The sequence below is a fragment of the Lissotriton helveticus genome, chromosome 11 (genome assembly GCF_964261635.1).
Source record: "Lissotriton helveticus chromosome 11, aLisHel1.1, whole genome shotgun sequence".
Taxonomy (NCBI): Eukaryota; Metazoa; Chordata; class Amphibia; order Caudata; family Salamandridae; genus Lissotriton; species Lissotriton helveticus.
The window spans coordinates 32,963,994-32,976,879 of record NC_136072.1 but is presented as its reverse complement, the minus strand read 5'-3'; the positions used below and the strand labels follow the sequence as shown (position 1 = coordinate 32,976,879).

The 12,886-nt window shown below is 45.6% G+C and overlaps 1 protein-coding gene across 1 annotated transcript in view; it reads right to left on the bottom strand.

Annotated features, from left to right (window-relative positions):
- LOC144792796 (uncharacterized) overlaps positions 1-12,886 on the bottom strand; it is an 844,113-nt gene that overhangs the window by 267,793 nt on the left and 563,434 nt on the right. The window lies entirely within an intron of this gene.

Sequence of the window (12,886 nt, the reverse complement as noted above, 5' to 3'; positions counted from 1 at the left end):
GTCTATCATGCGCGATGTGACCTTGATGGAGTCGTCGAATGACCCTACGGCTTGCTGCCATTGTAGGTGCAACTCCTCTTGCAGACGTCTCATTCTGAGCCGTGCTAGAGGTACCAGGTTTATCGCCGATGAGCACATCCCCAGAAGAGAAGCGAATGTTCGGACAGAAACTGACCTTCTTTTTGAAATTGATAACGCCAGTTTTTGCAGACGTTGTTGGCGATCTCTTGACAAGAATGCTTTGCACTGTATGGTGTCTAGCATCGCTCCCAGAAAGAGAATTATTTGATGAGGACGTAATTGTGACTTGCTTTCGTTGAGAGTGAGTCCTAACTTTGAGAAGAGGTGTAGGCATGATGATATGGCATCGTCGGTTACCTGCTGAGAAGGTCCCTTAATTAACTAATCGTCGAGATAAGGGAACACCTGTATTCCTTGAGATCTGAGAGATGCTGCCACTGGTGCGAGGCACTTCGTGAAGATCCTTGGTGCCGATTTCAGCCTGAACGGGAGAACCTTGAACTGATATTGGACGCCAGCCACTGTGAATCGTAGGTATTTGCGATGTTTGGGATGTATAGGGACATGAAATCCAGAGAAGCCATAAGATCCCCTTTGTTGAGACAGCTTAAAACCTCGGCAAGCATCACCATCCAAAAACTATGTTTCTTTAAAAACCTGTTGAGCTTGCGAAGGTCGAAAATAGGGCGCCACTCTCCTGATTTTTTTTTTATGAGGAAGAAATTAGAGTAGAACCCTATTCCCTTCTGAGATGATGGAACCTTTTCTATAGCATTCTTGTGGAGCATTTTTAAGGCTTCTTTGAAAAGTAAGTGAAGACAAGGGAGAGGGGGTTCCTTGGGCGGGGTAATAGGTGGTCATTTGACGAATTCCAGGGTGTGACCCTTGTTGACCAGATTGAGAACCCATTGATCCGAAGTGATTTGTTGCCATTGTTGAAGAAAGGCTGAAATCTTTCCGCCCACGGGGAGGGAAGTAGAGAGGACAGGGTTCCTGCTGGACTCATTGCTTCCTATTGGAATCGCGACCCTGATTGTTTGATCGCTTTCGCCCGCCCTGGTGATAGAAACCACTTGAGGAAGATTGTCTATAAGACGATTGGCCTTATGGCTGTCTATATTACGTTGGACATTGTCTGTTTTGTTGCTGGTATCCACCTCGTGAAGTAAAGCCACGACCTCTAGCCCCTCTGAACGATCCACGTTTCTATTGGAGAGCAGCCAAAGACTTTGCTGTATCTGTATATGTCTTTATGGCTAAAAGGGCTTCATCTATATGCTTTCCAAAAAGGAATCACCATCATAGGCCATGTCCAATATTTTTGTTTGCACCTCTGGCCTAAAAGATATAGCTATAAGCCATCTGTGGCGTCTGAGTACTGCAGCTCCAGCAATCTGCCTAAAGTTGGTATTGGCAATATCTAGAGCACAGTCTATAATCTCGGATGCAGCTCACTCTCCTTCCAAGAGAATTTTCCATGCTTCTTCTTTACGGTCTTCCGGGATAAGTTCTAAGAACTCTGTCAGGTCTAACCACATCTGGCGGTCGTAATAACCCAGTATGGCCAGCGAATTTGCTGCTTTAATGGAGGCTGCTGCATTGGATGAGAACTTTTTCCCTGTGAGGTCCAACCTCCTTCCTTTCTTATGTGGCCGTGTTGAAATTGGCGTAGCCGGATTCTTGGATCTTTGCTGCGCAGCCTGTGATATGACTGAATCCAGTCAAGGATGACCTATCAGACAAGATAGAGTGTCTGGAGGAGCATGGTACTTCTTCTCAATGTGCGGAAGAACCGCAGGTATAGAGGCAGGCGTCTTCATTATTTTTATCCCTTCATTCCAAATGTAGTCAATGATGGGGATCGCTCTAGTCACCTTCCTGTATTCCTCCTTGAAATCATGCAAGAAGCAATCCGTATGTTCAATTGTGACTGGTAACCGAAATCTTGTTGCAACACGCTGCATTAGGTTGTCAAAACCGCTGATGCCCTCTGGCGGAGAATCTGACGGTTGAGGAATAGGTGGTGAAGGCATGGGAATGACATAATCATCCCACGGATCCACATTGCCAGCATTTTCGGTTAATTCGCCTTCTTCGACACCCTCTTCGTCTGAAGAAGAAGGATCATGGTGCGTATGAGGAACTGCTCCAGGTTGTGATGGAGAACTAGGAACATCCGTTTGGGGCAAAGAGACTGGTACTTCAGTAGGTACAAGAGGCAAATCAGAAACGGTTGACACTGGAGGAAATCTTTGCCGGTAATCAGCCAGCATGGCTTGAAGATCTTGGATGAGTGTAGGAGGCAGATGACTTGTCTCTCCTGGGTCCAAAAACCCTTCTGGGAGGTCTTTGATATGGTGTAGTGAGGTGCTCCTGGTAGTATTGCTCCTGGTAGTCCTCTTCCTCATCGTCCTCCTGACACTTTATTTGGAGCTTAGAGGGGTGGTGAGCAATGCCGAATGGTCCCTCATCATCTTCCTCCTCAAAGTCGTCATCCTCAACATAAGTTTCCAGGATATGAGATGGAAGTAGAGGAGAAATATTACTAATATCCTGTCTATGGTAAGTCTTCAATTGGAAATGAGTGTAGGAGATCGGCGTGGTTTGCGATACGAGAGGAAACGCCATTGACTACTAACATCGTAGCGCTAACGTGTGTATTGAAACTACATTGCTGCAAGGGTTTTTTAACCTGACTGTTTTTAAACTGTTATTTTAAAATTGTTGTTACCCCTGACACTTGGCGCGCTGACTCCCCGGTCCACCACAGCAAATTCATGCTGTTTGTTGTGGAGGGAGGAATAGCGCTTGCACTTCCTGGTCGTTCCTCGGCGGGCGGCCATCTTTCGAGGGTGACGGTCTAGTCTCCCCTCCCTCCCTGACTACATAAGGGCTCTGCACTCACGCGCTCAATCAGATTGATTACTAACATCGTAGCGCTAACGTGTGTATTGAAACTACATTGCTGCAAGGGTTTTTTAACCTGACTATTTTTAAACTGTTATTTTAAAATTGTTGTTACCCCTGCCACTTGGCGCGCTGACTCCCCGGTCCACCGCAGCAAATTCATGCTGTTTGTTGTGGAGGGAGGAATAGCGCTTGCACTTCCTGGTTGTTCCTCGGCGGGCGGCCATCTTTCGAGGGTGACGGTCTAGTCTCCCCTCCCTCCCTGACTACATAAGGGCTCTGCACTCACGCGCTCGATCAGATTGATTACTAACATCATAGCGCTAACGTGTGTATTGAAACTACATTGCTGCAAGGGTTTTTTAACCTGACTATTTTTAAACTGTTATTTTAAAATTGTTGTTACCCCTGCCACTTGGCGCGCTGACTCCCCGGTCCACCGCAGCAAATTCATGCTGTTTGTTGTGGAGGGAGGAATAGCGCTTGCACTTCCTGGTTGTTCCTCGGCGGGCGGCCATCTTTCGAGACTGACGGTCTAGTCTCCCCTCACCTCCCAATCTACTTAATCCCCAGCCCATTCGCGCAGCGGTGACGTGCAGCGGGAGCGCCATAGACGCGCCCAAGAGGTGCCCAAGAGAAGCCAGTCTGCGCCAGTCCACGTCCAGAAGCTCCAGCCTTGGCACCATGGTATGACATCGCTTTTCCTATAGTGCCTCCTCTCTGTTTGCATTACGACCTACCGTTAATTCGCGTTGCTTACATTCGGTCCTTCCTACTACTACAAATGTCCGCTGCAAAATATGTGACTGGTGTTTATCCCTCCCTAACCCAGGCAAACATTCCTCTATGTATAAAAAGAAAATGTTTCTCCTGAACTGTCGGTCCCTGCCAAAGCACCACACTGAACTGGCGATACTGATAGAGGAGCTCAACCCTGAAGCCCTCTTTTTAACCGAGACATGGCTTCAGCTAGAAAATGATCCAGCTTCAGTGTGGGCCACTCCTCAAGGCTACACCCTTAAGCGACTGGACCGCCAGACAGGTAGAGGCGGAGGATTGGTCATCATCTATAGAGATAATTATAGATGCCGTGTCACTTCCTCTACCATACCAGCCTGTGAGAGCTTACATTTCACTCTTGAATTCTCCCCCACCGTCACCTTTTCCGGTATTTTAGTCTACCGACCACCTGGTTCTCTCGGCGACTTCGTCACTAACATGATGGATATAGCTGCTAATTTAGTGCTCACCTCGGCAAATTTTACTTTGCTGGGTGACCTGAATCTGCATTTAGATGATCCGCTTGATGTAGCAGCTAATAGCCTCCGTTTAAACCTCCAGGCCATTGACTTGTCCCAAAAGGGTTTCCATCCGACACATAACAAGGGACACCTTTTGGATCACGTCTACAGTAATCTAGACAGTCTATTGGTCGAGGTACCTATACCACTGCCCTGGACCGATCACTTTTTAATACCTCTTACATGGTCCATAATCACTCCCTCCACCTCACGAATTCATGATAAACATTGGGGCAGGAAATGGAGCTCTCTTCCGCTTCCTAAATGGGAACAGACCCTTATCGAACAGCCACCCCGGAAGACGGTTAATTCCAACATAGCCGCTCTCAACTTTTGATAATTGGATCGCCAGCACCCTTGATCAAGTTCTTCCGAAGGGTTCTTTGCAAGTAATAAAAAGATCTAAAGTTGCTCCCTGGTATTCTCCCGCCCTTAGAATTTTGAAACAAGCCTGCCGCAAATCGGAGAGAGTCTGGAGAAAAGAACGTTCTCAATCGAAGAAAACTGAGTATAGAGCCGTAATAAAGCACTACAAAAATGAAATAAAATCTGCACAAGCTGAGTTCTACGGAACCAAAATCAATCTTGCCGCGAACTCCCCTAGGGAAATCTTTAGAATTGCGAAATCCCTAATTTCCCCTCCCTCTGAGCTCCTGTCATCGGATGGCGCACAGGCCCGTTGTGACAACTTAGCCACTTTCTTCTTTCAGAAGATTCAGGCCATTTATTCCCTATTCTCTACAGGTAGTGATGATACGGGTTTCACCCCCACAACAGATTCTGACCTGCTCATTTCCTGTTCACTGGACACCCTTCCACCTCTTGACTCCAGTACATTAGATAAAATGATCCCTAAAGTCATCTCAGGATCTCCTAATGACCCGGCACCTCCGCAGACTCTAGTTAAGGTGATTGATACCATCCGCCCGTACATCTTGGATGTCCTCAATGCCTCTATCACCTCCAACTCCGTTCCAGCTCCATGGAAGTGTGCGATGGTCAGGGTTCTGCTGAAAAAGCCGAACCTGGATCAGAACAACTTGACCAATTTTCGCCCCATCTCTCTGCTTCCTTGGATGAGCAAACTGCTGGAGAGACATGTCAACAAGATCTTAGTGGATTATTTAGAATCTAATAATCTACTACGCGTCTCTCAGATGGGGTTCCACCCTCAGCATGGCACTGAAACTGCCCTTTTGGCAGTGCCGGAGGCAGCGAGAGCTATACTGGACCGGGTAGGAAAAACAGCCATCATACTCCTCAACCTTAGTGCCGCGTTCAACACAGTTAACCATGCCACACTATTACATCGTTTGAAGGGCATGGGTGTGTCGCGCGCGGCCCTGGCATGGCTGACTTCCTTCCTGGACGAGCGATTCTTCCAGGTGTTCGAGGGCGAGGTGGTATCTTCCAAGCATCCGCTTAGCTGTGGGGTCCCCCAGGGCTCCTCCCTAATCCCCACCCTTTTTAACGTTTATATGCAACCTCTAGAGAAGATAGTCCACCCTTTCGGTGTGCGTATTGTCACCTACGCCGACGACACCCAATGGGTGGTCTCCCTGGACCACACTGAGGGGTTGTCTAACACCCTGGGCCCTTGTCTAGAGGCTGTCGTTAAGTGGATGCAAACTTCCCACCTCAAACTCAACGGAGAGAAGACTGAGATCATGCTATTGGGCAACCCCTCCTTGACCACCTTGGCTTCCATCTGGCCCACATGTCTCGGATCTCCCCCTCCCCCAAACCTCAGATAAAGAGCCTGGGAATCTGGCTTGACAAAGCGCTGGATTTCTCGGTCCAAGCCACCAAAACTGCCTCCACATGTGTTGGGCTAATGAAAATGCTCCGCAAAGTGCTCCCGCTGCTCCCATTCCAGGCGAGAAGGGTCATGGTGCAGGCCCTTATAATTTCTCGCCTGGATTATGGAAATGCCCTATATTTAGGAGCCCCGGCGGTAGTGACCAATAGACTCAAAGTCACGCAAAACTGTGCCGCCCGACTACTGTTTAACATCCCTCGCTGGCAATCAGCGAGGAATGCACTAAAAGAACTCCATTGGCTCCCTGTGGTTGCCAGAGCGCAGTTTAAGGCCATGTGCATTTTGCACAAATCTTTCCATCGAACTGGCCCTATCGTTCTGTTTCCCTTAGTGGTGCCTTATACGCCATCTAGAGCTCTTCGCTCTGGTACACTGCATTTGGCAACCACAACTAAAATCAACAAAGCCCGATGGGGCGGCCGCTCCTTTGCCCACACGGCTGCGAGGCTCTGGAACTCTCTCCCTCTAGCTCTGAGAGAGAATAACAACCGAATCTTATTCAGGAAAGCTCTGAAAACTCATTTGTTTGCAAAAGCGTGTTGACGTACCCGGTAGCCCGCCACAGTAATCAGTCTAAAGCGCTGCGAGGCCCCCGGGTAGTTACGCGCTATACAAGTGCAATTTTTCATTTAATTTAATTTCATTGACAAAGTCCTCGTCGACGGGCTCTTAGTCGTTGATGGGATAATCTTTATTGAAGCAGTCTTCGCCTACGCTGTCGTCGTTGACGGTCTCTTTGTCGGTGGTGTTGTTGTCGACGGGCTCTTCATCGACGGTGTCGTCATCGATGGGCTCTTCGCCGACGTTGTAGACGGTCTCTTCGTCGACGATGTCGTTGTCGACGGTATTGTCGTTAACGGGCTCTTCGTCGATGGTGTCTTTACCTTCGTCGTCGATAGAACGGTCATCGACGAGCTCGATGTCGACGCTGTCAAACCACGGAGACTTGGAGAAGGAATCCTTCACCACCATAGACTTTTTAGAAGTGGAGATCTTAGAAGATACAATAGGCGAAGATATGGAAGTAGTAGAGACCATAGCAGTAGACATCGTGGCACAGAAACCATATCTGGAGCGGCGAACAGGCAGCACTCAATGAATTCATCAGCTGGATCAATTTGGCAGATGCTAACATTCGCTTCACTGCAAAAATTAGCAATGAAAAAGTCGTGTTTCTTGACGTGTGGGTTCAACATCTTAACCAACAACTTTATGTATCGTTGTATACCAAGCCCACCGCAAAGAACACGCTATTGGAATACGGCAGTTTCCACCCACGGAGCCAGCGTGACTCGATCCCATTCAGCCAATTTCTTAGATTAAGGAGAAATTGTTCTCAAATCCGAGATTTTCTGTTTCAAGCTGACCTTTTGAAGGCTAAACTAGCATTACGGGGATACCCTCATCGCCTGATCCGCGACTCATTCAAGCGTGCGGGGTACTTTGATAGGGACAGCATGTTTCAGAAACAGGATCGCGAGAAACGGGAACAGTTGGTGTGCATCACGAGACATTCCACGATCAACAACAAATTGCGGCAAGTGATTAACTCGAATTGGCACATTCTAAACACAAGAGACTCCGAAAACCAATTGAACAAACCCATTTTCGCTTTTCGCCGTAACAAAAATCTCCGCAACCACCTAGTTCAAGGTCCCGTGGGAACACGGAAGGAACCTGCACAGACGGGCATATTCGGACTTCCTCTGATTGAGGGCAACCATCGCTGCGGGACATGCCAGGCATGCCCGCATGCCATCACAGGCAACACTCTGAAAATTGGAAAACACAACATCCAATTGAGGGGCATGAGTAATTGTCGCACCACCAACATCATTTATGTCATCATATGCCCGTGTGGACGCCCCTATGTTGGAGAAACGGGACGTGAATGCCGGACCCGAATTGGGGAACACAAGTCGAACATCCGTAACCAAAAAAGTGGGGCCCCACTTGTGGCCCATTGGAGCATGGCCAAACATTCTGAGAACGATCTCAAGTGGTCCGTTCTTGAAAAGATCCGAAACATCCCTGGCAAGGATGTTACATTGCTGAGAAAAAAACGGGAGGTGTACTGGATTTTTTTTGCTGGATTCTGTAAACATGGGTTTAAACGAATGCTGCCCATGGGAGAATGCTATCCTATAAAGGGACGTCGGAATCTGTTTGACATGATTAAAATGGTTGATGTATTCTGTACGGATACGATCGGCTTTATATGTAACCGTCCCTATGATTATGTCTCTTTACTTTTTCTTATTATTATTTTTATGTTTAACCCCCTATGTCTCTGACACCAGGGAGGTCTTATTACTTTTTACTTTTTTCTTTTCTGGGCTCTGTATATTGTATTCACGAGGTCGGTCATCTGGATTACTTGGATCCCCGATCGGGTCGGGCCACGCTGTCACCGTTAGTTAACATGATTGGGTGTGCTTGTCACTTTACTTTACTGGTTGTAGCCATCACTGATGGTTTTTTCCCTTTAAATCTATTAGCCCTCCCCCAGTCCGATCCCGTACGTGCCGTCCACCTACCTGGGCCCGCCCTCGATCCACAGAGAGCGAAATGGTAAAAGGAATACAGGGAGGTGTGTCCTCATTTTACCTTTAAAAACCGCGGGAATTTGACCTGGGCTCCAAGAACGCCCGGATTGCCGCTACGGGCGCGGAAGGACTCGGAAATAAAAAATCGCTGATCAGCAGCCCGGAGGTAAGCTCTGCAAGACCTCAAATCCCCTTCCCATTTTCCTTAATTTAATTTAATCTCGCGGCCTCCTGACCTAGGCATTTCTACCCTGGGTATAATTTGGGTCTATTCTCGGCTATTCGCCGAAATTTGAATAACGGACCACGCCCGTCCTTTATTACAACCATGGGTTGACTTGGTAGGGGATAACGCAAATAAACTAATGGCTGCCATTTAGCACAGCTTTAGGCTGTAGTACCCGTTAGCCCGCTAAAATTCCAATTGCCCAAACTGAATACGGTGTTAGAATGTAAACGCCCGAGATGTAACACGGTTTTTCCTATTTTTAGACCATTTAACGGTTTCACGAGCCCAGAAAATCGACGTTTGGGAAGAAATCTCTTCGAACTGGAAACCTCCCTAGAAGAGTAAGTGCTTTAGTATAACAACATGTGCATGACGCTGACATGTATTTGAATAACCGAGGAAGGCTCCGCTCTGTTAGTTACTAAAATCCCCCATATATCGATTTACAGGGTATCTATTCTTCTGTTACCTGTTGAAAGAAATGGATATTTACAGCTAAACGGCACCGGTAGCAGTCAGCTTCTACTATTTGGGATTATCAAGTAAGTGTCGATCTACGAGGAAGGACCGGTAATACTTGCCCTAAAAAATAAAAGCTTCAGAAATGTGGAAAAACACCCCGCCCTGTCTATTTGTCTTTAGACAGCCCCCTCTGAGTCTACCTTGTTGTCGAAGCTGAACGGTTTTAACTCCCGTAAGAAGTGTGAGTGGTACCCAACCCGCTCCGTGTGAATCTAAGGTATATTCTAGTTTTGTTTCCCTGATCATATATGCCTCATATAGCTCAGTTTAAAAAAAATCTCTCCCATTGGTAGATCACTGGGTGATCAAACAACTACAGCACCCATTGTTGTCTAAGGCTGTCCCTCCTTTCTTATCGTTTGTAACCTTTTTCTGATATATCTTCATCTCTTTACTGTGTAACTATTGTATGTTGCTTCTCTTCAGGGATTCCTTTGTTGTATGACCCAGTTGGGCTTGTTATGTATCATAGTGTGTCTTTTTTTTTAAAAGGCCTGTATCATGTTCTGCACTCCTTTGAGCTCGCTGCACGTCCTCTGTGATCTGAACTATATTTGTTTATAATAGGACTATTGTCAGATCAATCACATATAAAGTTGATATTGTTCTTAAAATGATCATCTTATCATGAATATAACATGGTTAGCCTACAAGAAGAACTGTATATCTTGCTTTTTAATAATTAAGGAAAAAAGAGAATATAACTATTTAATGTGATTATAAAAGCTGTCTCTTTTGTTCATCACAGAGTGACCACGGCTGTAAAATTGTGTTGTGCCCCCCTTTTTCTGCTCCCCCTCGTATACATGCCCTGACGAAGTTGCCGCCATAGAACGGGCCGGGCACCGAAACGCGCGTCGGCGTGGTGACCAACTTTTGTGCCTATACCATCTGGTGTCTCCCCAGCAAGCCGCTGAGAAGATACCGCAGAATTACCTCAATGTATTTGTGTGTAATGGGTTTTTGAGGTTTTTTGTATTGTGTAAACTGAATGAATTGATTGAATGTGTGAAATTGAATTGAGTGGAATGAGTCTGTGAACTTGAATGAATGATGAGAGGGTGCGTAGGGGGTCTGTATCTATTTATTTATATTTGATTCCATCACTGTGTTGTGTATATATATGAAGGAAGATGTTTTTATATGTCTTTGAAATCACCATTATATTTTGAAAAATGAAAATAAAAATATATATTTATTTTGAAACTGTGTTGAGAAAGTAAATGTGGTGACCGTGATTGTTAGTGAGCTCAAAGTTGTGCTTTTAGATTAATCTAGGACTCTTTATGAGCCTTTAAATTGAAATATATAGGACAGACTTCTTTCTTTTGAATTTGGATCTTAATTTTCTCCTGCCTGTCTGCCCTACATCTACTCCAGGGGGCCCCTATTTGTATTGGTAACCATATGTGAGGAAACCAGAGAGAGGGTCTTTATCTGGGTTTTACTCACGGTTCTGGTGGTTGAAGGCCTACTGGAAACCTCAGGAGATGAAGACAGCTTTGACCCAGAGGAGATTTTTGGAGACCCCTGAGACTGGTCAGAGACTTCATGGGAAGACTTATGATGTTTCCTTCCCTCGCTGGAGGAGCTGTCATGAGATCTAGCTCTCTTGCTAGATGTAGAGGCCTTGTCATCCTCCTCAGCCGAGGAAGATTTCAGCCATAAAAGAAGCCTTGCTTCCCTGTCCCTAATAGTTTTAGCAGGGAAAGTCCGGCAGATTCTACAATCCTTAACAACATGTTTAGGATGTAGATAGTAAATGCAATCCTTGGGCTGGTCGTCCACATGGACCCTCTTCTTCTCACAGGTCCTACAAGCTCTAAAAAGAGCTTTCTTGTCAGACATTTTGAGTAAAAGGTGAGGAAACTGAGTAGGCAGTCAGGGAGACTCCCTTCCACACGGCGTGCGATGAAATTCTGAGGAGAACTGCCTCTGCTGAGAAGGTTCTAGAGGATGCTGATAGCTGATTGGTTGGAACTATTTTTTAGTTCTTTTCATATAATGATGTAGATAGGCTACTAAGTTTTAGGCCTATGGGCTTTTCTTTTAGCCTACTACTGTTTTTTCTAAGGCACTGCTTTTGTATTTTCAGCGTGGGACTCCCGCCTCGGCGACGGGGGATGATTCAGGCATGTGAATCTATGAAAGATACCCCAATACTGGATAATATAAATGTTGTAGTGTGCCAACGTGGGCATCCACTTTGCATCCTATATGCTGGAGAAGAGATGAGTTTTGTAAAGTTTCTGTTCAGATTCGCTCCAGGTATTTGTATTCTTTAACCACCTCAATGGGTTTGCCCCCTAGTGACCAATTACATTTTGTGAATTCCTTTCTTGCTCTAAAAGGGACAAGTTTTGTTTTAGATATGTTTGACACTAAAAACATTTCCTTTGTATAAGTGGTGAGTGCCTGTAGGTTTATTTGTAGGCTGATCGGTATGAGATCTAATATAAACACATTCTTGGTATAAATCAAAATGTGTATGGTACTAGATGATAATTTTGGAGGTAAATTGTTATAAAGGAATCCCGGAGGTCACTTATATAAAGAGAAAATAAGAGGGGGACTAAAAGACAATCTTGCTTCAGGCCATTCGGTGTATCTATTGGTCGGGTAAGTCCCTTCTCACTCCCCATTTGTATTGTACACCAAGTTGCAGTGCGTATCGGTACGATTATCTTAAGAAGTTTATCAGGCATTCCAATTTTTTCTAGCTTCTTCCAGAGTGCGGGTCTAGCTACTCTGTCAAAAGCTGTGGTAAATTCAACGAATACACAATACAAAAACGATTTTGACACTACATATTTGTATATGAACGTCTGTAGAGCCGCAATGTTGTCAGTTATGGAGTGTTTTGGACTGATCCCAGCTCGAGTCTTGGGGATCACTCCACTCGAAAAGGCCCAGGCCTTCAGATTTTCCAGGATGCTGACCGTAAAGATCTTCCCGATGGTGAGTAACAGGGCGATTTGTCACTAAGTACAGGGGAATGTCCTGGATCCTTCTTTGAAATTGGAATCATGATGCTCCCCTGCCATGATTTTTGAATTTTCCCTGTGATATAACAATAGGAATTAAGGGAAGCCAAAAACTTACTTCAGTGTTCTGGATTGCTTTGAAAAACTTTGATCGGGATCTTGTCAGGTCCTATTTCTGCGGAAGATGTAGCGTTGGTAATATGGTGGGCTATTTACTGGGCTGTTGGGGCTGGAACATCTTAGCTATTTTTTTCATTCTTATATGTATCTTTGTTCGATTTTTCCTGCCGGTAACACTTCACCAAAGAACCTTAAGCAGCATTTCTCATGAAAGAAGTAACACTGCACTAAAGAACCATAAGCTGCTTCCCTTGTTAAAGAAGTAACACTCCACCAAAGAACATAAAGAAGTAACCAGCACCAAAGGATCTTAAGCTGCATTTCTCGTGAAAGAAGCAACACTGCACTAAAGAACATTAAGCTACATTTCTCGTGAAAGAAGTAGTTTGCCCATGCAAATTCTCAATTCCCAGCTGTGATATTTTTGATTTTCCATT